We start from the raw sequence: 8,114 nt of genomic DNA, 5'->3' as shown, positions 1-8,114 counted from the left end.
AGCAATGTGTTCATGAGGATGATTGACAGCGCTAAGTCCCTCCTCCTGGCTCTGATTGGTTGTTTTTTGTTGGGAGCAGTGCAGATATGTAAAAAAAAAAAGAACAAAAAAAACAACTTTCTTTTAATTATAAAAGTTTCATACTGCAGCTTTAATATTGATAAAAAAAAGAACTCCAATGGCAGATAACTTCACCTATAACACGGGAAAAATGTGAAATAAGTTTTTAGTGGCACTTTTACTGACCTAGTTTTATAACTTCAATGAAAAGTGGTTGAAAAAACTCCTAAATTTAGGAAAACAACAATATGCAATAAGAATCAGACTCTAATCTTGCACTGCGGCCTCATTATAACTTTATTCAGTATAAAATATTAGCAACATAAGAATAAATCATGTCGTCATTATAAAAGTGGACAATAGGAAGGTAAATTTGCTCTAATTGCTGCTCACTTTTTCTCGGCGCTCGCAGCAGTCAGAAGGTCACAGCTGTCATTCGTTACAGCAGATGCATTAAAGCCTTTGGAAACTTGTCTGACAACCAGTTATTAAAATGGACGCGGTTCCTCTGAGAGCAGCCGAGGATTTTGGGTAATGAGGGAAATGGGCCCACAGTGTCCTCCAGCTCAACTCATCCTCCGCCGGAGATGGATGGCTGTCTGCGTAACGAGTCGTTGAGGAGCAGCGTCTCAGTCTGCCCTTCGCTCTGCTGCACGGCTCGTCCTGGAGAAACGCCACAGAACCTGGAGGCGTCATTATCATTATTTATGCCCCATTCAAATGCCCATGTTGAGTTTTCATGTTTCTGTGTCTTCATGCCAAAAGAAAAGAGACGGATTCCTTCGTAGATCTGAACAAGATAAAATCTTAAAGATTCTCTTTGAGCTCAGAGTCACTGAAATATTTCTCTGCCATGGAAACTGGGGCAGAAACACATCAGTGGGGAAAGTTCTGCTCCAACTATTTCTTTAAAGCCGTCGTTCTGCTTTGATTCTGTCAGGATGCAGCAGAAAGGAGAAGAAGAAGAAGGAAATGTGTCATTTCAGAAGGTCAGAAGGTCAAAGGGCAGCATCACTCATTCCTACCACTACCAGAGCTATTATACTTCACCAATTAGTTACATTTACTCAGTTATATTTACTTTAGTAACTTTCCTTTAAGTACTTTTGGAGTACCTTGTTTTTACCTTTACTTGAGTAATTGTATTATGAAGTATCTCTCCTCTTAACTGAGTAAAACTTCTGGGTTTTTTACATGTTTTAACCAAAAATCTACCAGACCTGCNGTGGTGTCTTACCCGTTAGAGGTAGTAGCCCTTGATTTTCTCTCGTTGCGCCGACCGAGTGACACTTATCAAAGTATTTTAGTAATGACTGATATGTTCACCCGTTACTCGTGGGCTGTCCCTACACGTGACCAAACTGCTCAAACTACGGTTCGTGCAATTTGGTCTCATGTCATCCAACCGTTTGGCTGCCCAGCGCGTTTCCATTCGGATCAGGGACCAAATTTTGAATCGGAACTTATGAAAGAACTGTGTAGCTTGTATGGCGTTTCTAAAAGTCGCACTACCCCATATCACCCAGCAGGTAACGGGAGAGTAGAAAGGATGAATAAAACATTATTAAACATGCTTCGTTCACTTGAGGTTGAAAAGCAGAGTAGGTGGCCAGAGCACTTACCAGAGTTGTTGCATGCTTATAACAATGTTATTCACAGTGCTACTGGTTTCGCTCCATCTTACCTCATGTTTGGTTGTCATCTTAGACTCCCGGTTGATTTGAGTTTGGGTGTATTAGATGCGCAACCCCGCAGGGATTTGCAGGGATGGGTTTTAGAACACCATCAGAAGTTGTCTCATGCTTATGAGGTAGCCCGGAATAAGATGAGTAGTGCAGCAAACAATGAAAAACGGTGTTATGATAAGAAAGCCAAAGCCAGTGCGCTTCTCCCTGGGGAACGCGTGTGGGTCCGTGACAGGAACAGACAGGGACAGGGTAAACTACACAGTTGGTGGGACCCAGAGCCATTTGTAGTTGTGGGTGTTGTTGGGGACACAGGTTTGGTCTACCGTGTTAGGCCAGAGAAGGGTGGGAAGGAACGAACGTTGCACAGAAATGCTCTAAAGATCTGTATTGCTCCTTCCACAGAAGTGTTGAGAGAACAACCTCCTGTTGAAACGCATGAACCGCCTTTAATGCTCTATTACCCTGTAATTAACCAAGAACCAGAACAAGTACTGCGCCGCTCTACACGCGCTACGAGAGGACAATGTCCTTCTCGCTATAGAGTGTAAATATCGGCCGGGACTGGCCTTGTTAAAGTGTGGGGGGGTGTGGTAATGTGACCTCTGTTTTCCTTTTTTGGAGTTCTATTTATGTTTTCTTTTATATTTGTTTTGATTGCTTATATTTTGAAGTTATGTATTTTCTTAGGTTTAGTTGAGTTAAACTTTTGAGTTATTGTTTTGCATGTTTTTCTGATTGGTTGTTTTTGAGGTCACATGCCCGGATACTCAGAGAGGCCCACTACACCGGCGCAGGTGTTATACATCTGCTTAATTAGCGTGGAGATTGTCATGACAATTAAAAAGGACACAAGCAGAGAGGACGCACGGAAAAGGAACGGAGGAGAAGACGGAGCGGCGGCGAGAGCGGGGAGGCGGTGTATCCAGACAGGCGGATTGTACGGAAAGACTGGTCGCCGTCGAGGAGCGNTGATCATGTTAAAAAACAAAACAAAAATTATTACTTATTTTATAGGTAACTTTATGGTTGTGACATAAATATTGCCTTGAAAAACATTATCATTTTTATTTTTAAGAAGTGTGTTATATCACTAAACTGCACAAAGTAACTGCATTTAATCACATTTTCTAATTTACTGATATTTATAAACGTTCATTTGTAGTATCAACAAATAAATTTGATTACACTCGTATTGTTGATGTAAAAACAGCATAAACATTTTGTTTTCTAGTTTGCAATATTTTTCTGTTGTGATTTTACAGTTTTTATGTAAATTTCATAATAATTTTTAGTGCAAGAAGAAACGTTATAACTAAATTAACATGAATAGTAATACAGTGGATGTAAGTATACTTTACTACTGTTCTTCTTTTGTATACATTTTTCTTTGTTTTCTTTTATTACACTACGTTCAATGAAGTCAAACTCAACATGCTGACATCTTTATTTCTTCCCTTCGCTGTCAACATGGTGTCAGCCATTCCCACTCCGTTAGCTGGTGGAACAATGTGGCGTTCGCAGGCTGTCAGCTGCACATGGACGCGTGAGCGTGATGAAGTGCGTGTTTATTAAAGCGCATGTAAAATGAGGTACAGTAAATATGCCACAGACGGCGTGGAGATGGAAGGCGGCGGTGAGCGGGGAGCGACGTTAATGCTGCTTTATGTGCTCGTTTGGCCGTTTGGTTCCAGTTTCATCAATCCTTACTGTCCTTTCAGAAGACTTACAGCGGTGTGAACAATTCAACGCTTCATTCATATTCAGGGGATTTGCTGCCAGCTGGATACTGACCATATTTAATGTGAATTATCTGAATTCTGATTCAATGAACAGAGCAAAAACTAAATATATGAAAGGCTAAAACAGAACTTTCAGTGATTAAGATTATATTTCATAAAATAAATTACAAATTTAAGAAATTATTGACTTGAAAGAAGCTCTTATATCTTGTAGGGCTGAAACAATTTAGATTAATCATGATGAATCGAAATAATCGTCAACTAATTTAGTCATTGATTAATTGTTAACTGGAGTGTAAAGACTCAAAAACAGGCGATTTGCTGACAGAACATTACAGCCAGTGCAGTAATTAAACAAAACTGTACAAAGAATAAATAAATAAACATCTTTGTCTATAAATATGTTCCAAAATATGTCCAATTATTGATCCGTCAATCCAAAAAGAGTCAATAGATTAGCCTTGAATATTTAACATTCTTGTTTTAATAGCACTGCATATTTGTAAATACCAAATAAAAGCAATATTTAAAACACAGAAATTAAATATGCTGCCGAAAAAAGCCCAAAGCAACAATTTATGGTGATTTTAAACCCTTAAGAATAGTAAAGGGTCTTTTTATTTGGATGTTTTCTGTGCAGTTTTCAGTATAAAACAATAAATGAGTTTGTCCAAATTCAAACAAAACCATCATTCTTTGATAATCCGAGTTGAGACAGAACTTCTTAAGAGATATTTTCTTTTTGAATCCGTCAGAATAATTTGGATTAATTTAGCTTTACTCTATGTAACGTCTGCGCTAGTTTGACGCCAATAAGCTTACCGGAAGTTGCCGTTGTTACCGGAACAGCCGTCCTCCACTGCGAAGAGAGAAGCGCCGAGCCGAACAAGGGGGCCGTTAATGTTGTAATTCAATAAGCGTCGCCAACTCGGACTGAACCGCTTCTTTCACTTTCTCCGCTGGCAGTGTTAAAACTACAGGCAGACTACAAATCCAAAACGGCGCAGGAAATCGACGTCATCGATCAGGACGTGGCATTCTCTTCGCTGATTGGCCGGTTAGAAATTCTACCGGGGGAATCCCAAACGAAGCGCTGACGGTAGATTTTTTCAGTTTTTGTTGTTGTTTTTATAAGTTCCAAAATCAATTAACATTTAAAAAATAAATATTTTGTTGTTGTCGTTACTAGTTTTGCTTTTTAGTAAAATTTAAATAATTAATGACTGAATTTATGGTCACAACATTTATAAATATGATTCCTTACTGAGGCGACTGGAACCATTAGGAGTTAAATGCAGACTCAGCTCCTGTGATGAATCTCAGAAAATTCTCTAAAGCTGAAAAATAAAAAGCTTTGAACAAGTTTGAGAAAGTGGATGTAGAAACTTCTGGAGCGGAGAGGGATTTCTGAGTGCTCTTCAAAAGGAACCATTATGCGGCGCGGAAACCGAATCAGGGTTTTGTTCCCGTCTGAAGTGTGTCAGAGTGGCTGATTTTAATATTTGGTTACCTGAGTTTGTTAGATATGAGACGCTGGCTGAAAAAAGCCTCTCTGTTCCCCACCGCTGAGGCCTTTTCTCTTTCGTTTGGAGTGTTTGTCGCTGCCACTTCCGACTCCCTGAGGTTACCGCCTTCCCAGTCTCGGCGAACCCCGCTGGTATGTTGTGTAAAAACACAAACAATAAAACGCCACAGATCCTTCAGAGCTTCTGGAGACTGCGACACTCGCCTTTGTTGTGAATATAAAGCTACCTTTATGGCACAAAAAGTAAAAAACATACTGCTAGCAGACTATCCAAAAACCTGAGATTTTTCTCTGTTTTTGTCAGGGGATGGAAAAAAGAAAAAGAAAGAGGATTTATGACACTCTGACATGAAAGTGAAGTTTTTGTTGCATGCTGACAAACAAATGGTTTGTGAATGAACTGAGTGAAGAACGAAGACGGGAGACGGAGGACAAGCTGAGTTACAGCTCCGACTTCAGTACTGACGTTTCTCACACAACAAAACCGAGACACTCTGGAGCTGCTGATATGTTTAATATTTAATTTTATACTTTATCAGAGTAATAGGGTCATTGATTTTAGATAAAGGAAGAAAAAAGGAGCAAATTTCTGCAAAACATTGAGAAATTTGTAGTTTAATTTCAAGATGGAAACAAAAGTGAGCAGAATATCCAAAACGTAAACTGAAGTTAGAGTAGAAATACCTCAAGTAGCCGTCCAACAAGTTACTCAGGTACAAAGTATTTGGTAAAAAGTTTACTCAAGTACCAAGTAACTGATCATATCATCAATCACTAAGTATTTAAAATATTATGGTCCATCATCAGATGGACCGAAATATAAAGTTAAGTGGGAACTTTAGTATTTTAAGGACCAAAATGACAATAATTCACATAAGTAACAAAAAATATGTACAAAAAGGTTTTTTTTCTTTCAATAAAAAACTTATGAAACTTTAACAAAATCTGCAGGTGTGTGTCTGCGTTTGGTGACTTTTTGTTTAAAACATGTTTGTTTTTCATTCAGTGGGTAGAAAATCCAGAAATTTTATTCAAGTAAGAGCAGAAATAGTTTGAAATAAAATTACTCAAGTAAAAGTAATTGAGTAAATGTCATTAGTTGTAAAGTTGGAAATTTGCAAGAAAATAAACAATTAAACCACCTTCCCTTCATTTTCTTTTAAATGTATCATTTTTTGTGTTTGTCGTTGCCTCTTGGCCTGGACTCCTTTGCAAAAGATGTTTTTAATCTCAGTTGGTTTTTATTGTGGTAAAATAACAATTAAAAAAATATCCAGATGTGCATCTCATAATTTAACCACATCAATCGAGAGGATTAATGTTGTAGCTCCTGCTAACTAGCTGCTAACATACATAGTTAGCAGGTGTGTTAGCTACTTATCAGCAGCTGGATGGACAAAGTTTGTACATTTCTGTGGAGATGAGGGTCTAAAATTTCATTCCTAATTGTGTTTAAAGACATTAAAAAGTTTTAAATTTGAGTTAGTGAAATCTAAAAAACTCCAATGTATGTATCCAGTTTATGTTAGCATATGGAAACAGGTAGCAGTAGTTGAGACTTCTACTAATTAGCTGCTAATATACTATTGCTAGCCAGATAGCTTTTCTGTGTCTATCATGGGTAATTTATCAACAATTAAATGGAAAAAGTCAGTACAAGTCTGGGTAAATCCAGGCCTCAAATTTCACCCATCGTGGTTTTAAAAGGTCTTAAAAAGTCTTAAATTTGAGTTGGCGAAACCTAAAGAAACAATGCATGTATCCAGTTGAGTTGTGCAGATGAAAGTGGCATAAATTGGATTTTTTGGGGGTAAAAAGATTGGAAATGAGTCGTTCAGACTGCAGTGAACCAGTTCATATGGATCGTAAATCAGATTCAGTTTGCGTTTAGCTGCTGTGTGACTTAGCTTCAGTGAAAAAGCAGCAGCACATGAGGTGACATCATTCTGCTTTTAGAACCTTTCTCAGGAATTCAGGGGTAAAATCCAGGAAAACTCGTGTTACGGCTGCACAGTTTGCAGAATCTGAGCTGTTTGAGGTGAAGTGAAACACCTGTGTCCTATTTGAACCGAACATGTACTCAGTCACGTTGATATACGGAACAACATTAGCATTTTAAAGAAAACTCTCGCTTTCTGTCCTACTTTTACATCCATTTGCTTTCTTGCTTCTTCTTAGATTATTTGAAAACAAACAACTGTTAGTTTATCGAAATGCATTCAAGAAACAGTTAAAAGCCAGGCTGAAGATATTTTCTGATTTTCTTCGTCCTATTCTGTCCGCTCTTTGTCGGAGCTTCGTTCACTCCAGGAGCCAAAATCATTCCCTCTCACTCTCTTTGTGTGTTTTTCCTTTGTGTGTTTTCTTTCCTTCCTCTAATTTACAGCCACTTTCTGTGCACATTTAGTCGTTAGCGAAACGCCTCTCGTGGTGCATTCAGGTTCCCTCTCATCAGGCTTTGCTCATACGATAACCTTTATTGGCTTTTTATGGCAAAGACGTTTTAGTGCAAAGCTTCAGTGAAGGTTGTGTGAATGAAGGGGAAGAAATGTGATTGATTACAGAGTGTGTGAGAAGGACCCCCTTTGTGGAAGTGGCTCCTCCGCCTCTCTTTGAGTTAGTTTACATCCTTTCACATGAAAGATCATCTTTCAGATTTTTATTCAGCAGGAGGTTTTCTGTGAACATCAACACTATGGAGCCAAAGAAAGGTCATAATTACAGCATTTTTCTAAAAAACTATTTGAAACTGAATGTCAGATGTTGAACTTGAAATCTGAAAAACAAAAATGTGTTCAAGGTAAGAGTAATTTAAAAAATTTTATTTATGTCTTAAGAGTTGGGTTTTTTAAATATTTTGAATAGTTTTTCTTAACTTCAGTTTTTAGATTAAACTTAATTTTGTCAAATTCAAATATTCAGGAGCAGTAATTTGCATATTAGCTAAATATTTAGCTACATATTTATGCCAATATGCAAATTACTGCTAACTAAATAACTTAGTATTTAACAAACTAAATAGTAAGCTATTTAGCTAACAAACCAACTCAATTGTTTATTTATAAAGTTAACTAGATAGCTTGCTACTTAGCAAGATAACTA

The 8,114-nt window shown here is 37.8% G+C and overlaps 1 long non-coding RNA gene across 1 annotated transcript; it reads right to left on the bottom strand.

Moving 5' to 3' along the window:
- Nucleotides 1–333: 333 nt before the first annotated feature.
- LOC103138169 (uncharacterized) lies at nt 334–5,766 on the bottom strand. The gene is made up of 2 exons (XR_476239.2): nt 4,998–5,766; nt 334–993 (listed from the first exon to the last, which is right to left on the bottom strand). It is a non-coding gene; the product is annotated as an uncharacterized LOC103138169 (long non-coding RNA).
- Nucleotides 5,767–8,114: the final 2,348 nt, after the last annotated feature.

Source organism: Poecilia formosa, unplaced genomic scaffold, assembly GCF_000485575.1.
Source record: "Poecilia formosa unplaced genomic scaffold, Poecilia_formosa-5.1.2 Scaffold47, whole genome shotgun sequence".
In the NCBI taxonomy this organism is placed as follows: Eukaryota; Metazoa; Chordata; class Actinopteri; order Cyprinodontiformes; family Poeciliidae; genus Poecilia; species Poecilia formosa.
Note: the sequence above shows the minus strand (reverse complement) of the source record. Positions and strands in the feature narration are given on the sequence as shown.